This window comes from Cuculus canorus, chromosome 9 (genome assembly GCF_017976375.1).
Source record: "Cuculus canorus isolate bCucCan1 chromosome 9, bCucCan1.pri, whole genome shotgun sequence".
Classification (NCBI taxonomy): domain Eukaryota; kingdom Metazoa; phylum Chordata; class Aves; order Cuculiformes; family Cuculidae; genus Cuculus; species Cuculus canorus.
In genome coordinates this window covers 18897926-18910364 of record NC_071409.1, presented here as the reverse complement: position 1 = coordinate 18910364, position 12439 = coordinate 18897926, and the positions used below count along the sequence as shown (strand labels likewise).

The 12439-nt window shown below is 36.6% G+C and overlaps 1 protein-coding gene across 12 annotated transcripts in view; it reads left to right on the top strand.

Moving 5' to 3' along the window:
• NAALADL2 (N-acetylated alpha-linked acidic dipeptidase like 2) overlaps positions 1-12439 on the top strand; it is a 461442-nt gene that overhangs the window by 298299 nt on the left and 150704 nt on the right. The gene's annotated exons all lie outside the window — the stretch shown is intronic.

The following is a 12439-nucleotide window of genomic DNA, read 5'->3' as shown; positions in this document are numbered from 1 at the left end:
TACAGAACGTATTCCAGTGAAGTCACTTTGTCTCTCATCCTGCAAGGGTAGAATTTTAAATGGTCCAGATTAATTTTTTTAAGTAACTGAACTTGCAGTGTTTTAAGCGTATTTAAGACTTTTGTGCAATCATGATTAGGAATACGCCTCCCATGGTATTTCAGCACAGCATAATTGGTGTAAGTGAGCTAATGTATTATGTGCTTACGAAATAGCAGACATCACTGTATGGCAGTATGTCCAACTGGTATATTGGAATCTGCTGCTACAAAAGCATGGGTGCCTGCAGAATCTAGTTGAAATCGTCTTTTCACAGGCTGACAGCTTGGGACGAGATCCTGCTTTTATAGCATCAGAGAATTTTGTGAGGACTGCCTTGCACTCCTATATGCATCTCCTGACTGTGTATGTTAATGGTGTTACGAAGCAGATGAGACCCAACATGGGATATTGAGGAAATATTTTACTAGATTTATGTGTATCTATGAGGAAAGAAATTACTTTCGTTTGCAAAGGCAGAGAGATGAGTAGTTGGGCATTTGCTCATGTAGCAATATATAATGATCCATTTTAAGAACAAGCTAAGCTCTGAACTGACTGTTAGCTAGAGGCCAGATTTTTGAACCACTTACCCTATTGCCAGTCATTTTCTACTTAACACCCTTTTCCGTGCAATGCTATCGTTTCTTTTAATTCAATATTTTTCACAGCCTTTTTCAGTGTCTTCATTTTGTTTCAGATGGAGGTTGTTTTCTTTCAGAACCCAGTTAAGCTACTATTACATGAGATTTTTTTCATTGAACAGTGTCTAACTGGTAGGCAGGAAAGTGTGCAGGAAATCTGAGCTTGCATAGAAATAGCAAAGCAATAGTGTCGCTCTCAGATTTTTGCTGATTTTAAACGTACTTCTTCATTCACTACAAATGAAACACTTGGCTTAGACTGATATCAGATCGGTGATGGCACTCCCTGCTGCAAGCAAGCAACAGTGGTGTTTGAGGATCCGGAAAGGGCTTAGAACAGTAGGTAGGTAGTTTTTGAGTGGACCTCTTTCTGAAGGCTCCAGAACTCTGTTTATAGTATTATAATAAAAAAACTTTGGTGTCCTAGGCCTATTTTTCCTGTATTTCTAATAGTGATAATTAGACTCAACTATCTTCCATTTCAGGTGATATATTGTACATTCTGAAAAATTAAACCATAGAGGAGGAAAAGGGAAAAATGTCAGAGGTAGAGTGATTGTAAAGATGTTTAGGAACCCCTCACAGGAAGACAGAGCAGATAGTAGCTATATATGGATAAATAAAGGGATTGTATTTGCTAATAAAGCTTGGTTAACTTTCCCATATATTGGTGCATGTATGTAATACAGTGGTATTTTATCCTCCTCGCACTCCTGTGCACAAGTTGGGACACTACAGTGTAACTCTTATGTGTGTTGCAGAGTTAACACCTGCAAGTGCACCTGCATAGTATCAAGATCAATATAAAGTCAGCTGTCTGATTGTTTAAGCTATTAAAGATGTAATTAGTTTCATAATTGATTTTTTTTTCTAGTGCAGTTTGAATACCACAAGACAAAATTAACCAAACCATCTTTAATTCAACTTGATCCCTGTTCCAGCCCACTGCTTACCATATTCAGCAGCTGCATAGAAAAGATAATAGTACCTCTTCCTACATTCAGACAGGTAGAAACTCCCCCAGAAGAAAACCTAATCATCTTAAAATGGAGATGTGGAAAACACTTTTTTGTTACATAAATGTGTGCTGTCATATTATATAGTAATATTCTGCTGAACACTGAAAGATACAAGTAATTCCTCACAGTTTGGGTTGTTTGAATGTTTCCAGGAATGGGGCATCTACCACCTCTCTGGGCAACCTTTTCCACTATTTCACTACCCTCATTGTGAAAAATTTCTCCCTTCTATCAGGTCTAAATCTACCCTCTTGATTAAAACTAATACTGCTTGTCCCATCACAACAGGCCCTGCTAAAATGTTTGTTCACATCTTTCTTATAAGCCTATTTTAAGTACTGGAAGGGTGCCATAAGGTCTCCATGGAGGCTTCTTTTCCAGACTTATCACCCCCGACTCTTTCAGCCTTTCCTCATCGGAGAGATGTTCCATCGCTGTGATCGTTTTTGTGGCCCTCCCCTGGGCCAACGCCAGAAGACGCATGTCGTTCCTGTGCCGAAGACTCCATAGCTGGATGCAGGTCTCCTTGTGGGGTCTCGCCAAGACATACTCCAATCCATTAGTCATCACCATGGCAATTCACTGTGCTCACTCTGTGATGTCCACATCTCTTCTCTATGGGGGAGCCCGGAACCGGCACCCCTTCTGTCCCGCATCTCGGTATCACAAGCTACACTTGTTACTGCAGTTTGGATTTTCTTAGTTTCTTAGGTATGGCAGAGCGTAGCCCAAGAAAATGCATTTGGAGCTGGGAAGTAGTGAGACATCATGTCCAGTGGTATTCCATGGATAAGAGGAGCTTTCTCTGCCTGGTTAACCTCTGCTGAATGGTCTCAAGATGTGGTGTTATAAACCACTATAGGCTCAGTGTGTGGGTATGGTGACCCCTTTCTGTTAAGGGACATTAGATTCATTTACTGCTGCTGGTATAAAGTTGCAAGACTTCTTTATGCAAGAGAATGCATCAGTTTTGATGCAAAGCTGTTCTTTTCTCTACTAAATTTAAAATGCTGTCATGTTTATTCTGTGAAAGCATGAAAGGGATGGTACTGGGAGAAGCATTTGGAGGCAGGGATGGCCGGGGACCAGCTGTGCAATACAAGAGAATTTCATAAATGTAGGATAATTTCTGTTACAAGGAGCCATTCACAGCTTACAAAGCTTCTTTCTTCAGTACTTTTAGAGTAGCCCTGCAGTGATACCAGTCAGGGTTTGCTGTGTGATGGGTAAAATGCCAGAATGAGAAATAGTTTGTTACCAGATGCTTTTGTTACATGACATGTTTTTCATGTGTAAAACTAGGCTATCAGAATTATTTTAATAAGCCTTTGAAACTTTTCAATTTCGGTTAGGACAAGTATGTGCACAAAATGTGAATAACTTCTAATACCTCTTATATGCAAATTTTACATAGCTGACAGGCGGGGCTGAGTGGGTAGGGAAAAAAAACAAAACAGTGATGCCTCTTGGGTTATTTAGAACCCTGTCAAAGTCACAGATATTTTAGAATAGTCATAAAATTATTTGCATTTTATTTAAAAGATTGTGCTATAGGGATCACCTTTTACAAAATGCGTAATGAACAAATGTTTGTGCTGCCTACTTCGGAGGTAAATTTTTTTCATATAGCAGATGTCAGCTAAAGCTGACATGTGGTGACAGTCTATTCCTTTCTGGTGTAATGCTCATAATAAGGAGACTAATTTTAGAACAGCTGGCCTACTCATGTTTTAAAATGCCTAGGGTTTTTTGGTTTTTTTTTTTTTCTTGGTTTCCAAGCATCATCAGTCTTTCAACTAGTCCACTGTGCAATTTCTGCCAAGCCTAGTTTAATCCAGGACTTCAAGGGATTTTCAGCAATATTTTGCATACTCTGTGAGAACTGAACCACACATTACCAAGACCTCATCAGTTAAAACTTGGGCAGTAGTAATTTTTGCATAATATAGAATCCATTTTGCTTTTCGTAGTAGGAAATTATGTGGAAGGGAGGGGTAAAACTAAGAATTCAAAGCCCTTGTCAGTTGCCCCTGCCCCCTCCCAAAATCACTGTGTTAGGTGTAACTTCAAGTTTTGCTAGTAAGAGGCAAAATATTTCTCTAGTATTATCTTCTGCTAACCTATTAAAAAACAGATACTTTGCCTGGCATGGACTATCTTGGGCAATGTTTTAGAAGCTCCTCTGAAAGTGAGAACATAAACTTTGTGAAGATAGTATGACTGGAATATTTCTTGAGTTAAAATTGTTTTTCGGAAGTTTTTTTGATTTTTTTTTAAGTGGTGTGGGGGCAAAGGTGAGAAATTCAGTAATAGCAAATATGTGGGTATCAAGAGACTACTACTGTATTTGGTTATTTTTACTTTGTAGTCATATTAGGATTGTAAGCCTGAGATCCTTGGATGCTCTTACTACTTTTGTTTTAATCTTAGCATTAGTGAGCATTACTTGTGAGCTTCAGGACGCTGAAAGAAATCTAGAAGTGCTACTTGACTGCTGTCTAATAAAAAAAGAATGAATCCCAAAACACAATGTGAATGAGGAAAACATCCGTGGATTTAACGTAGGTTTCATAACTGTTAGGCGGTGCTTTTCAAATATTTTTTGTTTGTTAGTAAAACCTATCAAAGCTTAGAAAAGAAGCATGCTTAAAACTCTTGGGCAGGAGCAGCAGTCCTAAGCTAGTCAACAATGTTTTCTAGAAGTTACAGCTTCAGTTTTATTCTCTGAGTTTCTGATGGTTTCGTTTTGTTAGACGAAACACATCTGTGTTTCTAGAGTCTGGATTTGTCCTCTGGTTTATACAAGAGAGCTGTAGCTCTGAACTCTGAGGCCCTGATTTAGGAATCAGTTCTTTAAGATAGGATTTGGTTACGTCTCTCATTTTCTTTATGAGATGAAAAGTTGGTTTGCAAATCCTGTAATAGATTTACAAATCCTAAAGCATATGTAGAAATACTGCGAGAGATTTACAAATTGTAACATAAGTCTTAATAAAGCAGTTTTTAGCTATACAAATCTACGTTCATTTCTAAGTTAAAATCTCTGTGATCCTAGCAGAGATCATTCTTGAATTTTAATGTCTGCTCTGTTTTGGGTCAGATTCTTTGACAGCTGGTAAGGGCTGGCTGTTTGTAATACTTTCTGAAAACATGTCTTTATGATAGGAAGGGAAACAAAATATTGGGGCAAGTGTAAGAAATGAGGCCTTAACAGGTTTTGCATAGTCTTTTCCTTTTCTGTGTTTATATTCTGACCCAAGACATTTATCAACAAAATGAGATGTAGAAATAAAAGTTAATTTGGCATAAGTATGGTTTGCGTTTTCCGTTTTAACTGAAACTCGGCTGTTTTTTAATCAACTCTTATTGAATTATTTGCTAATTTAACTGACTGTTATTATTGACTATGTCATACATCTCATTTCTCGATCTTCATTCTTGATCAGTAGTTTAAAGGACTTTAATATTTGTGAGCGTAAAGAAGTAGCAGATCTGAGTGTTGGGAGTATGCGGCCATTTGAATTTACCTTGGCCTGGTATTAAAATAGGGAAAGCTTCCGTGACACCTATTGTAATTGGCAGACAAAGGAAGAAATAACTGATTCAACATGTCCATCTAATCCAATTTCAACACAATGGCAAGTATTCATTCATGACCCAAACTAAAGAATAAAAATAGCAGTAATTGTCTGAATTGAAAGAATCAGTGAATGTTTTCTGAGAGCTTTAAGTTTAAGGAGAGTATCAGATGGGTAAAATGTGGGTACTCATAGTATTGTAGTCTGTAAATTCCAGGCATTAAAGATTTCTCCAACAGTACTGAGGGCTGTGCAGTGAGAAAGATGACAAGATGAAATATATTTCGGAATTTTTATTAAGAAAAATCTGACATATGGTGAGAAATGCATTAGTTTTATGATATACCCTGTAACACTCAATTGTATTAGTTTTTTTCTCTGACTGTAAGGAGTGGTCTTGGTAGTTCACAGGCAGTTTTTGAGAGTGCTGAAGGGATTATACGATCTGAATAGGAGATATATCCAGTGGTTCTGAGAAACGATGACGAAGATGAATGGGTAAAAGAAACCTCAAGGTCTAATAGTGTTTGTATTAGCTGCTGCAACATCACGATAATCTTCATGATTCTTTTGTGGAGAAGGATTCATGAAAAGCTACAGGGAAGTTTTCTGGAAGGCCAATTACAGTGACCATCATACTATTCTGGTAGGTGCCATGGTTGCTGCATCATGGTCAAACTTATTTTTAACATGAAAGCAAGTTGTCACTCCTGAAAGAAATGCTTACATTAATTTTGGCACAGGAAAGCAATTCTGAGCCTCAGAAATTTCTGCTTTCCCCTATATTGTGTAGCTAAGACAAATTATTGTGGATATAGTAATTATCTGACAGTCAGATTCACAGTTGGGTTTTCTGAACTATGGGCTTGCTTGTGTAGCATTGTGTGTAAGTTCTCCTATCTGTATTTCAAAATATGTACATACACATATGTTTACAGCTACTTTTCTTAAGCTATGTCTGATTGCCTGGTGAAACTGAACTAAGTTATTAGTAGCTGTGCTAATGCACTGGTATCCCAATAATAATTGGTTGTGATAGGAAGGTAGGTATCCTTATACGCACTGTGTTTTCCTTTGTAGACATGACTTGCAGTGCCCAGATTCCCTATCCTTGGATAAGACTCCAGCCACCTCCTGCTTAATAGAGAGAGGAAAGGAAAAAAAAAAAAGTTAAGACTTTGGCAGTGGTCAAAATATCAGAGAACTACTCTTGCATCTCCCTCCTGATCATTCCTTCTAAAGCTGGTTAAATTTGCTGAACTTGGAAAATTGATCAAACATAGGGTTTGGGTCCTATTGATGTCACAAAAAAAAAAAAAAGAATTGCTAAGAGCTTTAAGGTTTAAGAAAAGTGATTCTTCCATGTTGCTTAATAGGATTGAATGGAGCTAGTCTCCTTTCAAAAGGATAATACTGTATCTTTCTTTCGACTTTTAAATGTGCATTATTTTAATATTGTATACTTTTTACATTACGTTTGAATAATTGAGATGATCCCTGAAAGGATGTAGGAGGCAATACTATAATTACAGTTAGGCTGGTAATGGTTTGCTCTTTTGATTTCAGACTATACTAACGTTGAAATGTAGTTTAATTTAGTGATGAAAAAATGCTTCTCAAAATGCTTGTGATAAATTAAGAGACTTGAATCTAACCAATAGCCCATGGGCTGTAGCCCAGAAAAATGAATGGAAAATAGGTTTTGGCAAATGATTTTTTTAACACCTGAGCTATTTGCTTTTTCCTTGTGTTTTGACATATTTTCACAGAATTTTCCAAGTAGTTTTAGTATTAATATTTAGAATTATACTAAGATTTCTGGCTCCCGAAGTACTCGGGCATTCTCTTAATGTCCTTGCTATCTGAGTCATTAATACTTCCAAAAGTTTTACTTTTGAGATTTGCATTTATTTACTGGATAATACGGGAAACATAGTTTATTATTTCTGTTTATGCAGACATAATTTCATTATTCTTCAAGCTTTCACATGATTTGCTTCTGTGTGTTGTTCATCAAAACTGACTTAAAGGAAACATTGTGATATTAAGCAGTTATAGAAATGAATAAATAATGATTGTGGGAGACTCATTTTTAAAGTCAGCATAGCTACTGATTAATGCAATATTCCGATTTAAGAATCAAAATAAAGTTAAAATATTGGGAGGTGAGGTTCACCACTGAAGAATTAAATTATTATGATTCTTGTTTCTGGGTTTCTTTAAGAAAAACTTTAAATGGCTCATAATATGAGTATCAAATTAAATGGGTATTACATGCACAGTTTATCTAGGAAGCCTTGCAAGTTAAAAAAAAAAGTATTTTGGACAATTATTGACTTTATAATATCATTGTTCTGATAAGTTTAAACAATGCTTAATTAATAGCTGTAACATATTTAAAGAACAAATATTGAGATTCAGAATTTCTGAGCAGAAGACAGTGATCGCAGTATTCTCATTTAATGAGTTGTGCAGTGAGATACATAGTAGTAGTGATTTGTACTTGACCATAATGTTAGTTGAAAAGAGACGTAGTGATTCCTGGATTCGTTCTTTTTTGTCCACTGGAATGTGCTTCTTTTCTTTTTCACTCCTTTTAGTTTATTTGCTGTATGAATGTAGAGAGACTATGGCATTGGAAGAAGAAGAAATGTGATATACCAGTTTAATCTATTGATTTATTCTGTTTCTATTTTTGTTTAAAAAAAAGCTATTCTAAAACATAATAATAACAGAAGTGTTGTGCTAAAATATAGTTTAGAAATTTTAATTCCTGTAAACTATTCCACCCACTTCTTTAAAGTTTTTAAACATTTGAAGTCTAGAAAGCAAAGCAATTCCTGTGAAAGTGGAGATTAGTTGAACCTTACCATGTTACACTCTAAGGGTACAGAGTGACATTAATATTAGGGTAACACAGGAATTATATGAGAAATTCAAGATATGGAGAAAAGTACACAAACATGCAGTTGGCTGACAAGAGGAGTTCTCAAAATTCTTATTAATGTGACTGTCTTATTTTGAGAAGACGAGAGTGTGCTACCACCAGGATACTGGCATCTATCAATGAAAGAGATGATCTTTGATCCTTTTGCCACTTGTCTGTTATTTGTCCTGATTATTCTGTTTCGAGATCTGTGATGCCCTTCTGGGTTCATTTTCCATTATCTTCTCTCATTGACTGCTATGTCATGCGCTGCATTTGATGTTGTATTTCTAGTACTCTCCAAATAAACTTTTAATTTAGCATATGAATAAGATAGAGGGAAGGACAGTTCAGAGGACTGAAAACCTGCTCTGATTTTCACCCTGCAGGATGAAAACATGTCAGTTTAAGTCCTTTGAGGGAACACTCCGTGTTAGAAATAATCCTGTCCCCAGGAGGCCCTTTAGAAATGATTTATGAAGTGCTCTGGGAAGAAACCATTTCATTTCCCCTGCAGCCTGAATTGTTTGAAGAGTAAAATAATGGTAGGTGGTCTAGGGCTAAACAACTGCCTGTGTCTTTACTCAAAGTACTCGATGACGTTCAGATGGCATTCTTTGCACACTGGGAACATTCTTGTGATTGGTAGAAATGCCCAATCTCCTGTTCTGGGTGGCTTCAGTCAATTTATAAGGAGACATCATTGGCTGTAACAGTGTACAAACATAGCTACTAGGAGACTTTTATCAATGTACCACTTGAAGGCAAGATTTTTCATCACTCTGTCCTTTGACAAGATGAGCCAAGCACTTCCCTGAAGGTAAAATCAGTCAGATGGTGAGGGTAGGGCATGAACAAAACCAACCCAAACCAGACACAGTGAAGGTATGTGTAGTACGTAGCTGCCGAAAATGGAGTTGATGATGATTCACAACTGGTTGATGAGACAGAATAGAATAAGTGGCTTAAAGACAGATTCAAAAATGCTATGGGGCTTGGACTGCGATTCAGAGGCACTTCAGGTTTTATAGAACCTCTCCAAAACAACCTTCCAAGTCAAAGACAAACTACTCTTCTCTACTTTTACAGTTTTCTTCTAGCTTGGCTTTCTCTCTTACGGGCAGAATAATTCATACAAAAAAGTTGATTCCTGTTGCAGTCTTTATCATGTGTTTTCCTAAATGGTGCTATCAAAAGTGCCCCTTACTTGTGAGTCGCATCAGCTGTTCCTCATTTATGGATTTTTGAACCTTGTTTCATGTTGCTGAAAACATGCTTATACCAATGGTACACCCGTATTATAGTGTGTAATTTGTTCTAGAATTTGAAATGAGTATGCATTATGCCCAGGTCACTGTTTATTGGCCTCTGGTGAAAATACAGTTTATGCAAAAAAATCCTATGTTAGTATCTGAATCATGCAGCATCCAAAACACAGATAAACTCTAGATGAGCACTAATTAATTAATTAAATGAAGTTAAACAATTAGATAATCTATTTTACAATATGGATTTGAGCACCGAATAGATGAGGTAAACAGTGTGGCCAAAAGATGTCCTCGTGTCACAGATATCATTACAAGTTTGCTTGTATAGCTTGCTGAAAATATTTATACTTTCAGAACTGGAGTGGTTTAATATTTTTGTAATTATTATAATAGAAATTGCCTCAAGCTCAAGCCTGTGTTGTACCTATCATTTTTGAGGCTAAATTTAAACTCATATTGAAATTCCAATGCAGAGGGAGGAAGGAAACTGAATGTTTGAATAAACATCTATAAAACATCCACATACAGACCTAAGGCAGTAATGTGTACTGCTGGACTAGGTTTTTATGTGAACTTGTTCCTGTTCCAGATATGAAAAACATGGATTTCCCTTTAGCTAGAACCTGATGGATTTTTTCTCATAGATCCTTTTTTTCAGTAAGGTAGAAGAAAAGAGTCTATGATCGTAAATTTCAGTGAGGAAAAGGATTGTGTATTTTGAGCTTCTGCTGAACTGCATTAGTTGGATTTACCAAGTAATATCCTCTATGATTTAAGGCTGGAAGGAGCACTTTTGCAGCTGAATTACTTTTCTTGTCATAACTGTAATGTGTGCGGGTACATTGTTACTCTGACTGGATGTGGGTGCTAATTTGAGTACTCATGCCTCTGGTGACTTGTGAGACCAATTGGATGGCTAGAAGCGCAAATGGGTAATTAGAGCTCAGAGCTGTTTAGGTAGTGGATAGCAAACTCCGTTTGGGTTTCTGCCTTCCTTGCTACTGTGCTTTGGTTCAGACTCTGTAGGAGCAAGTCACTTCTAAAAGGAGTGAATTGAAAGCAATATATGTCGCAGCTTCTAATAATATAGTATCTTTCGGCCCTGCCTTCCCCGTGTTGATAAGGATGCTGTTATTGTGAGCACTTGCTAAAACATGCTGATGATTCTTCAGTCCATTCATGTGGTTGAGCTTGGTGGCTGTTCAGCATCTTGCATGTGTATTTGCAAAAACTAAGCTTTATTCAGTAAATTGCTCTCAACTAATGTTCTAATTGCGGAGACTGCCTGCACTGATCCAGAAAAGTTGTTCAATTCACATGGCATCTCTGCCACTTGCTTTGACTAAAGAGAGGAAGAAAATGCCTGATGCCTGTGGAAGGAAGCTTGAGTTGTTTCGGAAATGTCAGGCAAAATGTCAGGGTTGAGAATATCGGGCCAATGATTTGTATGTTCCGCTAATGGAATGTTTTTCTTGTGCTTCCGTCAGTATTTTTGTTTGAATTATCGTCTAGCGTCTTTTATTTTTGTGTTGGTAAAGAAAACGTTAACCTTCTCACTGTTAAATTCTTGCTCTAGATTATATCCTCTTCATCTTTTTCAATTTCGCTGACTGTGATGTTTTGCCCAACTGCTGGGTTTTTCGGTGTGAGTGCTAACACTTATAATTCTCCAGCAGAGATTTTATGCGCTTGAATATCTGATCTGTGAATGTACCCCTTGCAGGTGATTCAAACCGCATGATTACTTTCAGGATAAAAAATTATTTGTATACATGTGAAGGCACAGTTGTAAATTCTGTTTAGAAAACAGAAGTTTTTATGTGTACTTGGATACTTTTTATATTCAGTAATGCTGCTTAGAAGATGGCCTTCAAAAACATGTCTTCATATTTTTGTTTCTGCTTAGATTTAATATAAGAGTAGAGCTACTGGATGTACTAGTTCTTCAGGATACTATTAGGCAGGATATTATTACCTGGTAGAATTGGGAATTTTGTCCTAGTTTGCTGTACTGGGAAGATTATACCATTGTATTTAATGAAAAATTAAAAGGACATTCATTTCTTAGTCAACAATCTGTAGAGTACAAATTTCAGTAAACACCTTTCTATAGGATAAAAATAATGGAGAAGTGCCTAGGACTGGAGATGCAGTCTGAAGTTCTGACCTTTTTAAAGTTATTAAGAGTTTTCAGTTAACTTTAGGGTCAGAATTCGGTCAGACTTCTCCACCTCTCAGTTATTGCAAGGTCAAGTTAGTAAAGATAAAAAAATGTCACATCTGTGTAGCTGGTGCAACAGCATTTCAGAAAATGTTTTGAAGTTGGGTGTTTGGGAATTAATTCAATTTGCCAATGCATGTCCACACATCCTTCTCTGCTGTCATTACCTCTACTTATATTTTTTTCTCTATTATCATACAAAGCCCTACAGTTATTTGAGAGAATCGTTTTCTGTTATTAGTAGGAATATTCTCTGTAGAACTAGCAAGATTTCCCTGCTACACGAGCTACTTGAATCTACATTTACTTTTATACTTGATGAATACCATTCATGTTTTGAAAATAAAGTTAATCCTGTTCTAGACCTGAAGTATTTTCTGAATGCATACATTTATTTTGCATGAAAATGTGATTTTTATGCAGCTTAATGTTTATATAATGCAAGAGCTATAATTCTTTTGTTAATCACCGTGTACCTTTTGTTATGCTTCTGATTTATTAAATGTAGAAAATATCTGTCAGTGATTAATGGATTGTATGTTTTTAGTCTGAAATAGGATCTAAGGTAATGGACCAAAGAGAGTCACCCCTGCCTTTTGGCACGTGTAATCAAGAATACATTTGCCAACTTAAGGTTATATGATATCTGGTAGCGGTGCTATGTTGGTGCAAGATAAACTAAATACCTTTAGGAAGGAGCAGGTGTAGAGATTAACATCATTGGGTCATCTTGGGGTGTATTTC